The sequence below is a fragment of the Lolium rigidum genome, chromosome 6 (genome assembly GCF_022539505.1).
Source record: "Lolium rigidum isolate FL_2022 chromosome 6, APGP_CSIRO_Lrig_0.1, whole genome shotgun sequence".
In the NCBI taxonomy this organism is placed as follows: domain Eukaryota; kingdom Viridiplantae; phylum Streptophyta; class Magnoliopsida; order Poales; family Poaceae; genus Lolium; species Lolium rigidum.
In genome coordinates, this window is record NC_061513.1 from 11,131,602 (window position 1) to 11,148,133 (window position 16,532).

Below are 16,532 nucleotides of genomic sequence, written 5' to 3' on the forward strand. Positions count from 1 at the left end.
TAGCGGGATTTATACTCCGCCATCATAGACCTTGCCATATCCATAAGAGTCCGGTTCTTCCTCTCCGCAACACCATTTTGTTGAGGGGTGTAAGCAGCGGAATATTGATGACGAATCCCCTCATCACTAAGAAAATCATTGAGTGTGTAGTTCTTGAACTCGGAGCCGTTGTCACTTCTTATTGCCATAATGAGGAGGTTGTGTTGGCGTTGCACCTCGGTAGCAAAGTCAATGAATATTTGTTGAGTCTCATCTTTCGTCTTGAGAAAGTAGACCCAAGTGTATCTTGAATAGTCATCGACAATCACCAAGCAATGTTTCTTCGCACCAAGACTTGCATGAGTAACGGGACCAAAGAGATCCACATGAAGGAGCTCCAAGATCCTCTTGGAAGAGATAATGGTCTTGCTTGGATGCGGAGAGTCATGCATTTTGCCTTCAACACAAGCCCTACAAACACGATCTTTGGCAAAAGACACATTTTCCATTAGTCCCACAATATGGTTCCCCTTGTGAAGACTTTGCAAAGTTCTCATGTTGACATGGGCTAGGCGGCGATGCCACAACCAACCCACGTCCGCCTTTCCGAATAGGCACATCGCACTTGACGTGGTGGCCCCCGAAAAGTCCACCACATACAAGTTGTGTTCGCGATACCCAACGAATGCGACTTTTAGAGTCTTGCTCCACAAGAGGACCACAATATCATTATCAATAAAGACGGCGAAACCCATCTTGCCAAGGGCGGAAACGGAAAGCAAATTGTAACCAAGGGTTTTGACAAGCATGACATCCACAAGAGTAATGTTGTGTGCAACCACAACCTTGCCAAAACCCAATACCTCGGATGTAGAATTATCGCCAAAGGAGACGGTGATATCATTAATGTTAGGCCTCAACTCCTTGACGAGGTTCTTGCCGCCGGTCATATGACTTGTACATCCACTATCAAGTACCCATTTTGAACCTCCGGCGGCATAGTCCTACATAAGATCAATTCTTGGATTTAGGTACCCATTTTGCAATGGGTCCTCTTTTGTTAGCAACAAGGGTCTTTGGGACCCAAATAGACCAAGCAACATAACCATCATATGGGCCAACATATTTAGCATAAACATCACCATAATAATCTTTAAATAAAACATAGTGAGGGTTAGTAATTCCCGCATCATCATCATTCATGATTTTGCCCTTGGAGGCTTCACCATTAGTGACGACTTTCTTCTTTTCTTGTGCGGGCTTGGCCTTTTGCTTGTTTGCCTTCTTTGCCTTGGCATTAAAACCAAGGCCCTCCTTCCCATTGTTTGATCTTTGCTTACTCAAAAGATCATCCAAAGAGAGTTTACTTTGGGGAGAGGAGGCCTTAGCAAGTTCATCCTTCAACCTAGCATTTTCCTCAACAATGTTTGCATGATCACATAGAGGAGTAGAGGAACTAGGCACATCATATGAAGCAAGCCTAATTTGAAGTTGCTCAAACGACTTGGATAGGAGAGTGTATTCACTCTTCAAAGCTTTGTGAGCTTTGTCTAGTTCATCTAGATCCTTCACAAGTTTCTCATGATCAACCCCAAATTGGGCCTTTTCCTTTGTAAACACTTTATTCTTAGCCCTAGCAAGATCTCTAGCTTTAGTGAGCTTGTTAATTTTATCTTGAGGCTCTTCAATATTTTCTAACCTCTCTTCAAGAGAAGATATGGTTTCTTGACATTCCTCAAGAGCATTTTTAAGAGCATGGATTTCGAGAGAGTCTTCTCTCTCTATTTGACCCTTTTTCTCAAGCATTGCACTTTGTTGAGCTAAACGAATCATGAGGTTTGAAACATGCTTTTTGGTGTTACCTTGTAGGTTGAGAATGAAATCATCAAAATCTAGCATTTCTTGTTTCACTTTTAGACTAGCATCATCAACCCCTAGTTCACTAGATATGTTAGGCATGGAGGGGTTAGGAGATGATACCTCGGAGGATTTAGCCATGAGGCAACTTTCTTCCTCCACAAGGATGACCTCATTGGGGGATTCACTTGGTGATGAAGAGTTAATGGAGAGGGAGGCAAGAGCAACCATTCCATTGGAAGATGCATCTTCTTCATCATCAACATCATCATCTCCGGGAGGTATACTCTTCTTGAGTTGATAGCACGATAGATGTGTCCAAGGAGGACCTTGCCATGAAGCAATGTGCATTCTTGATAGGAGGGTTCTCATTGGGAGATTCAAAGAGGGATGAAGAGGGTATGTTGGTGGTGACAATGGCGGCCAATTCCTTTGAGCTTTCTTCATCTTCATCACCACTAGAACTTTCAACTTCATCGGAAGAGTATTCTTCCCTTGTTACTAGCACAACTCTTGAGGGCCTCTTGCCCTTCTTGGTCTTGTTGTTGTAGAACTTCTTGTTGGGGGCTTTCGAATACTTGCCCTTGGTGTCCTTGCTCTTGTCCTTGGGAATGAGCCTTCCATTATGAAGCTCTCTATTTTCATAGGGGCATTCGGCAATGAAGTGGCGCTTGTCATCACAATTGTAGCAAGATCTTGTCTTTGGACCAAAGCTAGTGAAACCACTTTTGTTGTTCCTCTTGATGTTGTCTTCCTTGGCCTTGGAGGGATCAACCCAAAAGGATTTTGCATGGAAGGCCATGTGATCATGGTAGTGGCATTGCAAATCTTCCGGATAGGACATACTCCAAGATGCCCTATAAGATTCTTGAGGAATCACTTCTTCACCGGAGTTGACCACCAAGGCAAGATTGGAACCTTTTGCCATTCCAAGAGCACGATTGCGAGAATCATGAGAGGTTTCTTCAAGCACCTTGAGAGCTTGCATCTCGTGCACGACTTGTTGAGAAGTAAGAGAGGAATAGCATTCCCTTCCCACAAGAGTCTTGACATCAATGGGAACAAACGGCATCATGCATTCAATGTACTTCTCCTTGATCCAAGAGTCATTGATGTGGGTGGCACCAATAAGCCGGAAGGCATTGGCAACGGTGAGAAGTCTTCCATACATGAGTTCATGATCTTCATCCGGTAGCCTCAAGAATCCTTCGGCTTTATTCTTAAGAGCATTATACTTGTTCCTCCTTGTGCTCTCACTTCCAATGCAACTAGCGGCCAAGCCGTCCCAAGCTTCCTTGGCGGTGGTGAAGTCCCGGACCCGATGCAATTCCGGAGTCCCCACACTAGTTTGAATCATGTGAAGGGCGGTGTTGTTGAGTTGACTATCAACGACTTCTCTTCTAGTCAACTTGTCGGGGTTGTATGGCTTGAAGCCCTCCATGATGATTCTCCATAGTTCATTTGAGGCACTACAAACATGAGAGCGGAACTCAAATTGCCAAGTATCGAAATTATCAACGGAAAACTTAGGTGGGTCACCCCTAATGTTCAAATGAGGCATGGGAACCGGTATATCGAGTGATTGGAAAGGTGGAGGTACTCGATTGTAGCTCTCACTTTCACTAGTTCCCTTGGGAGATGCACTTGTAGCTTTGATAGTGTTTAAGTTGTCACCTTCCACGGGTTTGGTAGATGAGGGTAAGTCCGAAGCCTCTCCATCATCTAACGCACCCGTGTCTTTTACCTCTACACTAGGTGCCTTGGGTGGGGCCGGAGCCAATAGCTCGGCAATCATCTTTTTCATGCTTTCCATTTGGGCTTCCATGGAGGACTTCAATGAATTGAAGTCTTCCACGGAGACCGTCCGGGCGGCCCCTACCGAGGGCACCTCGTCCGGCATACTCTTAGGCGGTTAAGCCCGAAATAAGAGCCGAGGCTCGATACCAATTGAAAGGATCGTATGCCGCACCTAGAGGGGGGGTGAATAGGTGCTAACCAATTTTTAGTTCTTTTTCAAATTAGGCTTGACACGAAAGGTAAATTCTCTAGATATGCAACTATGTGAATTTACCTATATGACAAGGATATCAACTAAGCAAGGTATAGCTACGCAATAGGAGATAGAGTGGGATAGAGGTAACCGAGAGTGTAGCACGCGATGACACGGAGATGATTCCCGTAGTTCCCTTCCTTTGCAAGAAGGTACGTCTACGTTTGGAGGAGTGTGGTTGCTACGCAAGCCAAACCAACAGCCACGAAGGCTTCACTCAGATCTCCTGTGAGCAACGCCACGAAGGCCTAGCCCACTTCCACTAAGGGATTTCCTCGAGGCGGAAACCGGGCCTGTACAAAGTTCTTGGGGCACACATCCACAACCAAATTGGAGGCTCCCAAATCTGTAACAATACAACAATCAACAACAACACATCAACAACAAATCAACTAGGGAACCAAATAGGAACACTAGCATGAGATCCCTCAAACAAGAGAGGGGGAAATGAAGAACGCTTCGGTGAGGATGTAGATCGGTGTCTTCTCCTTCGAATCCCCAAAGATCAAGAGCTTTGGTTGGGGGAGGAAGGAGATCTTGCAAATCTTGACTTTCTTGAGGTGGCTCTAATGGAGGTGGCTTGACAGATTTCTTGTGTAATGATTGAGCAAGCTACCAAGGTAGAAGAAGGGGGGGTATTTATACCCCCTCTCGAAATTGAGCCGTTGTTGCTTCGGGGGCCGGATAATCCGGTGTAAGTAGGGCCGGATAATCCGCCCCCCGGATAATCCGGCCTTCGGGGCAAAACCGTGACATTATCCGGCCAAAAGTCCGGCCCCATGCCGAGAAGCTTTTCTTCCGGTCCTTAGCCAAAATCGAGGGGGGCCGGATATTTCCAAAATATCCGGCCCGGATAATCCGGCCCCGGTACAATACGGGACATTATCCGGCCAAATGTCCGGCCCCCTACCGAGCTGCTTTTCCTCGAAGACTTAGCCAAAAACAGGGGCCGGATATTTCAAGAATATCCGGCCCGGATTATCCGGCCCGGCCAAACTTTTCCTGTTATCTTTTGACAGACCGACCAAATCCAACACACGCAAATATGAAACTATGTAATCCCTGTACCACTTAATCAAACATTAGTGTATCACATATATTGACATCAAACACACAAAACAAAATGCAAGAGATGTTCTTTCAATTGTTTCAATGACGTGATTGATTGGTTGCTTCAAGAGCTTGATACTCGCTTCAATGAGAAAAATTCCAAGATCATTATTTGCTCGGCCGCTTTGAGCCCAAAAGAATCATTTCGTGATTTCAATTTGGATAATTTGATGAGTCTCGCTAAACTATATCCAAAAGACTTCGATGATGCAGAACTAAGGGTCCTTAGACACCACCTCCTTTTGTATATAAATGATGTCCAAGCAGATGACCGATTCTCTGGTATAAATAATATATGTGAGCTCTCTCAAAAAATGGTGGAGACAAGGAAACATATTTGCTATCCTTTGGTATATCGACTATTAAAGCTAGCACTAGTCTGTTGAGAGATGTTTTTCAGCAATGAGAATTGTGAAAACTTATTTGCGCAACCGCCTTAGTGACGATGCCTTGAAATACAATCTTATTTGTTATGTGGAGAAGGAAGAAATGAGGAAGGTTACCAATGATGTGGTAATTGAGCGCTTTGAGGCCATGGATGAACGTAGGAAACCATTTTAAAGGTAATGGTCTTAACTTACTAATTTAGTTTTAGTACACAATTTTATTAAATATGTTTCTAAGTATTTTTTTTCTCTTTGCTTTGTAGGCAATTGAGATCTAGTGTGCATCTTTCCGCTTTCATTTGTAATCTTTTATAGTTCGTAATCTTTGGTACCTTATTACTGTTGACTGCCAAAACCCACCGGCGGGCAGCGGCCTTGTCAACACTGTAGAGCCGGGGGGAGCCTAGAGCTGCGGCTGGCTGAGACCCCTCCGAGCGACGGCCCGCAATGCTCTTCTGGTCACACGCGGCGTTGCGAAGTGCAGGGCGTGCCACCTGACCTATACCTGGTCGGGAAGGTGATGAGAATGCCTCGCTTAGTTTCCTGCAGGGCATACATGTAAACGTTAAATACGAGCCTCGATCGGCTCTCGAGTTATCCCGTGAATCGGCTCAAAGAGCCGATCCACCCATGATCCGTACGGGGTGCACGAATACTTGGTGGTCCTGCTTGATCAAGATGAAGCTAATGAGACCTACGACGATTTAGGGTTTTCACCGCATAACCGGATCATCCTACTCCAGGTTGGGCCTTGCGGCCACGCACGGTGCTCGTAAGCCGATCCTAAACAAGGCCAAAAAACCAACATGAAGTTGATCCTAGGAACATCCCGTTTAGGACTTGCGAACGCCACCCTACGTGCCACCGGATCCTCCCCCCATTGTAAGGCCAAACTATTGCAGATATTAAACTAATCCTTGTAGAACAAGGAGCAATCGTAACGGATCAGATCTACTAAATAATGATCAAGCGGGTGCCGCCCCCACACCTGAGATAGGCGTGAGGGCGGCTAGATATGCAAGGGTTGCACTACGTAAGCATGCTTAAACGAAGAACAATGCTAACCCTAACACATCTAATGATAACTACGTTGCTCGCCATCAAAAGCGCTTCGAGTACGAGCAACGCATGAACAACGTAGGGCTTGTGCTGCCTAGATCGCAAGATGCGATCTAGGCAGCATGTCGCTACCCGATAGAAACCCTCGAGACGAAGGAGTTGGCGATGCGCCGAGATTGGTTTGTTTTTGGGGTTGAACGTGAGTTGTTGTTTATTCCATAAACCCTAGGTACATATTTATAGTCCAGGGGACTTTCTAATGTGGGCGTGCACTAAACCGTGCACAAGACAAACTCTAACTTTTAATCTAACATACAATCTACCATAAAGATACACGGGCAATTCAGCCCAATCCCTTCGTGTCGAGCCGCTTCGGATTCCACCACATGTAATCTTCCAAGCCCGGCCCACCTCTGGATTTGTCTAAAATATGGTGATAACACATGCCCCCTCGGTTTTGGAAATAACATTTCCAAAATCATTATGCTTTCCCTTCGAAGGGTCATGTCGTGGCGCAGCGCAGCCGTTGCGTACTTGTCATCATTATGCCCCGTCTTCTCGGCTTCTCTCGCAAAATTCGATAGCCCCGGCGTCATCTCCTCGGGAACTTATACATTAAATTCTCACCAGTCTTCTCGTTATTTAACCGTGCCGATTGATTAGCTTTCTTCATCTCCTTCCTCTCGTTCCAACCATCGGCACCCCAAAAAACCCTTCGCGCACCATGTCTTCTTCCTCCTCTGCCTCGTCGGGACTTTCCTTTGAATCATCTTCCCCCGAACCGACGCCAGCACCGAGCCCACAAGAGGCCCATGCGGCCAACATCCGCCGTGCCATTGAAGCCGGGGAGGAGTTAGACCATGACTTCTCCATCTGGTCCGAGGACGACCAGTCCTCGACGGACGGGGAGAGCGACCTCCGTTTCCTCGCCGGCGGGGAATCGGAGGAGGAGAGCGACGATGATCGCTTCTCCCGGGACGACTTCACCTCCTCCGAGGGGGTGGTGGAGGAAGAAGAGGAGGAGGAGGACGATGACGACGACTCCCTCGAGGGCTACCCACCAGCAAAGCGCCTTCGCATGTGGTGGGACGACGACAGCAGCGATGATGAAGACGGGGATGAAGCCCCCGTGGAGGGCTACGGGAGTAGCGACGAGGAGCCCATCGGCAGCAGTGCCGATGAGAGCTCCGAGGATGACGACGAGGGCGATGACGGCCCGTAGATAGGACCCCTAACATAGGGTCAGTAGTAGCAGATTTGGGCAATGTATCCCCTAGTATTTCCTTTTGAGGGCAATTAGCTCTTTATGTAAGAAATCTCGCCTATCAATGAAGAACTGTTCCCCAATTCGAGTTTGCCGATTTCTTCTGAGTTTGATTGAGCCGATTTGCCTCTCCTACTGACCTTGCCGATTTGCCCTCTTCGCCAATGTGTAATGAGCCGATAACAACGCATCGGTCCTTCGACATTCATCCTTCCATTCTTCAACTCCTTAGTGAGCGTTCATCGCTTTGTGAAGAAGGTTGCAACGAGGATCAGCCGATGGTACTTCAATCGGCCTTTTAATGGAGCACCTACCAGGCCTGTTGCCCCCCGAGTCTCAGCCAAGGTAAAACGAGACGAGGATACACAAAAGAGCTGCATAGACCTAGGCTTGATCGTGTATGGGGAAGTTCCTTATGCAGCACCAGCCGATTTGAACACAAATCGGCTTCTCCGAGCGGAAAGCCTTAAGGTGAGCTGCCCCCCGAGCTTCTTTAGTTCTTGCTGGCTAGATCGGCTTCTTTCCTTTGATGGATCTAATGTCATCCATCCTTGACCTGATCCGTCCGCCCATGCTGCTTCTGATATTGTTCTTGAAGAAATTTCCCTTGAGTCGATGGCCATGCATCGGCTTTCATGCCCTTAAGTCGATGCCTGCTGCATCGGCTGTGCTCGAAAAATTTCGAATTTTCACTTTTATTACGGCCGATCTGTGCATCGGCCCCCATATTCCAATACCCATCACCAGAAGATGAGATGCTTCTTATCTACCTGGGTGCCCCCGAGCCGATTCTGTCAAGAGAATTGATGGTATCGGCTCTGTTGGATAACATGTTGAACCCAGGCAGAATGGCGGGTGAGGATAATTTTGGCCGATTGCTGGAATCGGCCTCCACGTTGCTTGCTCGTTGAAGGTTTTGTAAGTTCCCTTCGTAAATTTTTTTTGGGGCCGATCACAAGGATCAGCCTCTCTCCGGTTTGCTCATTGGTTTGATCTTGCTACTTGGTCGAGCTGGATAAAACCAACCCAACCTCTCGACTTGATGCGCTTGCCGTCGTCCACCTTGAGTGCTCCGTAGAGTCGTGGAGCGCTAAGCTCCGTCGGCAAGACGAGTACCATGTTTGTGCCAGCCGATGTCTCATCATCGGCTTTCCTCTGTTTGGGGCGCCACTCCATTTTCCGTGGACGACCCTCTTCATCCAGGGTTCGCTGAACCTTTGCAGCCGGATCAGGCCGTGCCTTCCTTAGCGTATGCGGTACAACCTTTCGGCTTCCTCCGGGCCGCGCAATCGCCGAACCCCGCGCTTTTGGGAACGGCTGAGTCCGTCGGGGCACCACCTTGGCCGGTGGTACCTATCTTCTTCCACTTCTCCCTCGTCTTCTCGAATCTTCGAGATCTGCCCAACGAGGTGACTCAGCGCGTTTGCTTTGTGGCGGGAGAGGCCCTAGGCGCTCGAACACGGACACGTTGGCTGCCTCCTTCTTTTCTCGATTACATTCGGGCAATTGCCGATTGTGGGCAATCGGCTCATTCTCGAATCCCGAGCAGTAGTCCGAAGAAGGGGCAGTCCCAATGCCTGGCGTTGTCGTCTTGCTCCCTTGATGCTTCCATGGCATAGCGCTCGTGCTCCTCCTCATCGCGATTCTGCCGACGATGCCTTCTGGCTTCTCTAGCCAAACGATCTTCTCTATCATCGTAATTGGGTCGCCGGCGTTGGTCATACTGACTAACATATTTGTTGAGGAGGTGATCAGAGAGGGGTCGCCGATATCTTATATTCTTCACCTCTCCCTCTCGTGACATAGCGCTTGCCATCATGATGGAGCCGATCGCGTGGAGCGGCCTCCTCTGTGTCCTTGCTATGAGAGCAGACTGCCCTCATCTCCATCTTTGCCGTAGTGGTTTCCGAGTCCTACCATGTTGATGCTGAACGAGGGACCCGGCTGGCAACCTTCGGGGTAGATGATTTCTACCATGTTAACGGCGGGGAAGGGTTGGGTGTCGACCTTCATGGCGTATCGGTTAAAAATTAGCCGCCCCTTCTCTATCGCCGCTTGGATGTGCCGACGCCACACCCGGCAGTCGTTGGTGGCGTGGGAAAGCGAGTTGTGGAACTTGCGGTACGGCTTTCCGTTTAGCTCTTTCGCCGTGGGGAACTTGAGACCTTCGAGAACCGTCAACTCGTTTCTCCTTGAGCAGGAGGTCGAAGATTTGTTCGGTCTTGGTTATGTCAAAATCAAATCCCCTGGGCGGCCCTGGTGGCTTTACCCATTTGCAGGCCACGGGGTTCCCCCCTGAGTCCACTCAGCCACTGCTATCTCTTGGCCTCCCGCAGGCACTTCATCCTCTTCCGTATCGACCATAACTACCGCACGCTTGAACTTGTCTTGGTACAGGTCGGGGTGGCGCTGTTCATATGCTGATAGTTTCTGAACCATGTGCGCCAGCGAGGGATAATCTGCTTGGGAGGCCATGTCCTTGAGCCGTGTTGCAAGGCCTCGCTACCGCCAACTCGATCGCTTCCTTTTCAGTTATACGAACCGAATAACATCGGTTCCTAAGATTCCTGAAGCGCCGGATGTACTCTGTCACCGTTTCCCCGCGCTTCGACGTAGTTGTGCTAGATCGGCAATGCCGGACTCGGAAGCTTCGAATGGTATTGCATATGGAATTGTTCTTCCAATTGCTTCCAAGATCGGATGGAGTTTGCCGGCAAAGAGGTGTACCATCCAAAAGCCGATCCCGTGAGGGACTCGTGAAAAGAGCCTCACGCGTAGCTGATCCGACACCGAAGCCGGTCCTAGTTGAGCCAAATATCGGCCGACGTGCTCGATGGAGCCGGAGCCATCCGATCCACCGAATTTGGAGAAGTCGGGGAGCCGATATTTAGGTGGCAGCGGGATCATCTCGTAATCGTCGGGGTACGGCTTGGAATAGCCGATCGCCCTTCTTTTCGGCATCATGCCGAACCGGTCTCTCGGTATGGTACCGATCCGATCCGCCGTGTCTGGCCATAGGAGTTGCACTGCGAAGATTCGCCGGGGTGGCGTACTTGGCCTGCCATGTTTGCTTTTCCAGCTCCGAGCCGGCTGCAGGAGGCCGGGCTCGGGAGTTTCGTCGGTGTGGCGTATTTAGTTAGCCACGTCCGCTCCGTCGCCGACGTTCCTCCTGTCTTCGCCGGAGTCCCCGATGTTGTGGCCTGGTTTGTGAGTGCCCGGTCACCACAATCCGGCACATACATGCACGCGTATCCATGAGGGATCTCCTTAGGCGCCTCCATTAAGAACTCGGTAGTCACCGGGGTCGCCACCAATTCCGTAGACGAGGAATGCCGGTGTAGTCGGCACTTCAGCGAGTGCCGCCAACGCAAATGGCAGCGGTGGACGGGACCGGAATGGCAACTCTCCTTGATGAGTCCCGAGAGCTGGTCCCGACGGCGAGTACCGGTGGCTCATGATCTCCTGGATCACGCGCGGAGCGACACGCTCCGAGCACGTTGACCAAGTTCTCACAGTGGCGGTGTAGCGAGTGAGCCACCAGGTAGTTGATCTCCTGCCGCAGACCCCTGGTGCGTTCCTCCGACGAGGTAGAGAGGTCTATCCCATCGAGTGCACCTTCTGGTGAGAACCCCTTCCATCTGATGCCACCGGAACGGGTTCTCTGAAAAGAGCCGATGAGGTCGGCTTCGAGGGTAGCCTTGATCTCGTTGTATTGCTTCTTGAGGTCGTCGAGCGGGTCCTCGTAGGTGATCGGCGTGCCGTCCGCCATCTCGGATGTAGATGGCGATGTGGTTGATGTAGACGATCGTCCCACCGAGCGTGCCGAATGTGTTGACTGCCAAAACCCACCGGCGGGCAGCGGCCTTGTCAACACCGTAGAGCCGGGGGAGCCTAGAGCTGCGGCTGGCCGAGACCCCTCCGAGCGACGGCCCGCAATGCTCTTCGGTCACACGCGGCGTTGCGAGGTGCAGGGCGTGCCACCCGACCTATACCCGGTCGGGAAGGTGATGAGAATGCCTCGCTTAGTTTCTCGCGGGGCATACATGTAAACGTTAAATACGAGCCTCGATCGGCTCTCGGGTTATCCCGTGAATCGGCTCAAAGAGCCGATCCACCCATGATCCGTACGGGGTGCACGAATACTTGGTGGTCCTCGCTTGATCAAGATGAAGCTAATGAGACCTACGACGATTTAGGGTTTTCACCGCATAACCGGATCATCCTACTCCAGAGTTGGGCCTTGCGGCCACGCACGGTGCTCGTAAGCCGATCCTAAACAAGGCCAAAAAACCAACATGAAGTTGATCCTAGGAACATCCCGTTTAGGACTTGCGAACGCCACCCTACGTGCCACCGGATCCTCCCCCCATTGTAAGGCCAAACTATTGAAGATATTAAACTAATCCTTGTAGAACAAGGAGCAATCGTAACGGATCAGATCTACTAAATAATGATCAAGCGGGTGCCGCCCCACACCCGAGATAGGCGTGAGGGCGGCTAGATATGCAAGGGTTGCACTACGTAAGCATGCTTAAACGAAGAACAATGCTAACCCTAACACATCTAATGATAACTACGTTGCTCGCCATCAAAAGCGCTTCGATACGAGCAACGCATGAACAACGTGGGGCTTGTGCTGCCTAGATCGCAAGATGCGATCTAGGCAGCATGTCGCTTACCCGATAGAAACCCTCGAGACGAAGGAGTTGGCGATGCGCCGAGATTGGTTTGTTTTTGGGGTTGAACGTGAGTTGTTGTTTATTCCATAAACCCTAGGTACATATTTATAGTCCAGGGGACTTTCTAATGTGGGCGTGCACTAAACCGTGCACAAGACAAACTCTAACTTTTAATCTAACATACAATCTACCATAAAGATACACGGGCAATTCAGCCCAATCCCTTCGTGTCAGGCCGCTTCAGGATTCCTCCACATGTAATCTTCCAAGCCCGGCCCACCTCTGGATTTGTCTAAAATATGGTGATAACAATTACTCACTCTTCCTATGATCAACTATTATTTCAACTGGGCATCCCAGGTCCGATTTCATGTAAGCATTTTCACTTACATCTCAGTATATTTATATTAAATTGGCGTGTTAGTAGACTCCATAATAGTATTAAAATGTGACTCGTCGAAGCGTTCGCCTAGATGCATTCGCAGCGGAAATTTAAGTCACATTTGCATCCGTGCGGATAGCCTGGTCATTTTGCATCGGACCGCTGGGCTGAGATGTAGACCCATTTTCAAACCACACAGCCGCAAACGGTCAACTTGCATCAGCTCACGTGGGACCCGCTGGAGATGCCTTTAGTAGGCTAATTTGACCAGGCACATGTAGTAGCATTAAAAGCGACAGCTGAGAAAGCGACCTCTCACGCATAAAGATCAAGATACCACGAACACAAGCACATTCAGGAAAAAGTTGGAACGGATGTCAAGCTACGCCTTTATTTTCAAATATTTAGAATTCGTATTTTAAAATTTTAAAAAATATGAATCAAAATTCTAGATATAGTACAATGGTTTAAAATCTCAATAGAAGCTACTTTATATTCTAGGCTACCCAAAAATAACAAATTCTGATAAATTTTATAGTAAATAGTACATATTTTAATACTACTAATTTTGTCAGATTTTGTTAATTTCGTGTAGCCTATTATACAAATCAGTTTGCATTGAGATTTTGAACGATTGTAGCATATATTATTGGCTACCTCCACGATTTTGTTTCAAATATTTTTGAAACTCTGAAATACGAACTTTGAGTCTTTAAAAATAAAGAGCTACATGTAGCTCGACCTCCAATGACGCCGCACTCACACATCCATCGTGATCCGCCAAGGACATCAAAAGGCTGATGCCTAGCGCACGCCTTCGAGAAGTTCATGGTTTCTCCTTTACTTTACAAGTTGCAGAGATGGAAGTATCACTGTTTCTCTACTATATCCATATGCATCATTTTGATCTGGAAGCCGCGGGTCTCACCCTCCTTTTCAACAAAATAAAAATCAATCTATGCACACAACTTCCTTTATATATGGTAAAACTTTAGTCGTCCTTACGAAGATTACATAATCAACGCCCTGCCATTAACTAGATAAACAGACCACTAATTAACGAAAATAAGTATTTCCGCCGTCTAGGCTGACGCTCGACCGTACATGGCGACGGGTAACCAACAGTCTCTGGTCCGACGTCTCCAGACTTGTTGAGCAGGACGATGAGCTCGTCGTTGGAGGCTTGCAGCGTCTTCATCTCGTCCCGGACGTTCCTCATCTCCCTCCGGATGCTCTTGATCTCCTCCGCGTGGGCTTGTGCGGCAATGCGCCGCATCCTCGTTTCCTGAACATGATTGAGCAGCAGCCCAACGCCACACCAGATCACCCACTTCCCCTGCATATGGACGCACACACACGCAACTGAAATTAAATATCGTTGGAGTGCTACTATACTACTCCCTCCATGCATCCCATAAAACTTGTCCGAAGTTTGTTAAAATTATTTACATGTATCTAGATGATATTTAGTGTCTAGATAGATCCAAATCTAGACAAATTCCAGACAGTTTTCATAGAACGGAGGAAGAAGGAGTAGAAGCGAGCAAACCTCCATTATGGTGTCAATCGTCGATCTGTGTGTCGTTGGTAGTAGAGCCGATCAATTTCGTTGTGAGATTGAAAAACAAACACGTACTGTATAGGCCGGCGTGTATCGTCGATCGATGTTGAGCGAGAGTACTACTAGCCTGGCCGATCGAGTCTCTTATAGAAGGCCGGACCGGCCGCGCGCGCGCGCGTGTGAAGGCAGGTCTCCGATGCTTGCTTTCCAAACGCTCACATCGCGGCCGTCCGGTGCTCGTGCACGCGCGCACTTGGTCAACGCCGTCCTTCATTCCTTCCGCGCAAACGGAAAGGAAAACCCCGGCCCGCAACAAAACGCCCCAATCGATCGATCAGCGGAAATCCGATCAGTCGTGGCGGATCAAGGCATGCATGCGCCAGCCTGGCCTCTCACGCGCGCGCCCCAATCGATCGATCAGGCCGTGGTCGTGATCCCGCGCGCTCTCCTCCTCACGTACGCGCGCACTCGGTCAGCCTGGCCTCTGCGCGCCTCCTCCTCGCGTAGTATCAGATCAATCACGCGCCGCATCGATCAGGTCCGGTCGCCAAGCCTCCCTCGCGACCAAAAATCACGTACAAATCACCCCCCACGCGGCCCGGGACGGAAATCAAGCAACCAAATCACATGCCGCGCGCCCGAGATCAACGGGAAACCGCAATCATCCGTCGCGTCGCACACTCCATTATTCTCACATGCCATATCCAGTTAATCCCACGACCCCTCCTTTCCTTTAATCCCGGCGCGCGCGAGATCTCCGCTCCACCCTCCACGTCACCGATCCGTACGTGCGCGTCAAACCATCTCTGCCCTCCATGCATCACGGCGCTGCATCTGTTCCTCCCTCCGAAACGCACACCCTCCTACCTCTATAAAAAGAGGACATGGTTGCCGCCGCGGGCGGCAGCGCGTGCCGTGACTTATGACTTTGGACTTTAGCGACGGAGACGGGACGGGAGGCCACCGTGCCGCCGGCGAGCTCCTTCCGCCTATACCAGCCCGTGGGAGGAATCCGTCCTTCCGTGATCCGTCCATTCCATTCACAACTCTCCCCCTCTACTCTTTCTCCCCCGATCCGCCTCGCCAAAGCACTGCTGCAATTCAGTTCTACTCTTTTTCCAATCCTCTTCTTTATCCTTACCAAACCCATTCCCTCTCCCAACACCATGGACACCGCTTTTGAAAAGCTATGTACTACTGTACTTTCACTTGAGCCACTAGCTAGTACTAGTATTTAAATACCCTCAAGCACTACTACGTACTAGTATGTGTCGAAAGTTACTAGGTTTCTTTCGATCCAACCGATTCAGAGTTTCTTCCACTGCAGGAGTAGGACAATTGACCATATTGGACACTTATTTCAATGTTCTTTCTCCAGTTTATACTTTCCCCTGAACAAGGTCTACTAATAGTTTTGGCACACGGTGATTAAGGAGCTCCATGCAACTAAATTACTAGTTTCCATGGTTACACCTCATAAGTAGCTAAATACTCTCCCTCATTTTCCTCCCTTTCACTCGTAGCCGCACCAAACTAGGGAATTACTACCCACTTTCTCCATGGAACAATCCCTCAATGTTGGCTCCTATTAATTCTGGGCGGGCCTGTCCATGCATGCACTCCGTTTTCTCTTCAAATGCATGATGAGTAAATCAGGGAGGGGTAGGTTGGGCAAAATCACAACAATTATCATAAACCTGCACCTGATTCTTCCATGACAATTGCAAAAACAATATGACCGCCATAATCAAAGGAACGGAAGGAGTGCATAATATAATCTTCTTCCATTCTTTGATAAACATTCTTTGATAAAATGTCATAACTTGCTAAAAGGGCTTGCCTTGGCTCTCGGCTAGATTCATCAAACCCGGAGCCACTACTATAAAAATAGAATCTCCTTGCGCACTTTGATTAAATGTTCTTTCTGCCATCGCCAACAACAACCAAGGTCAATGCGGGGTTTCCACCCGGAGTTCGCCAAACCCAGAGCCACGATTGCCTTTCAGAGCTAGGCGAGACATTGCGCTACAGCTCACCGCCGCAAACCACCACTGCACTCCACTGGTACACACAATAAGTTTTGTGGTGACAAATGAAGAGAACACTACTCATTAAAATGGTACACACTGAACATATGGTGAAAATAACTAAGATGTCACTGTACAAGGAAAGAAGGCATGAACTTGCTTTGAAATATACAAGTTT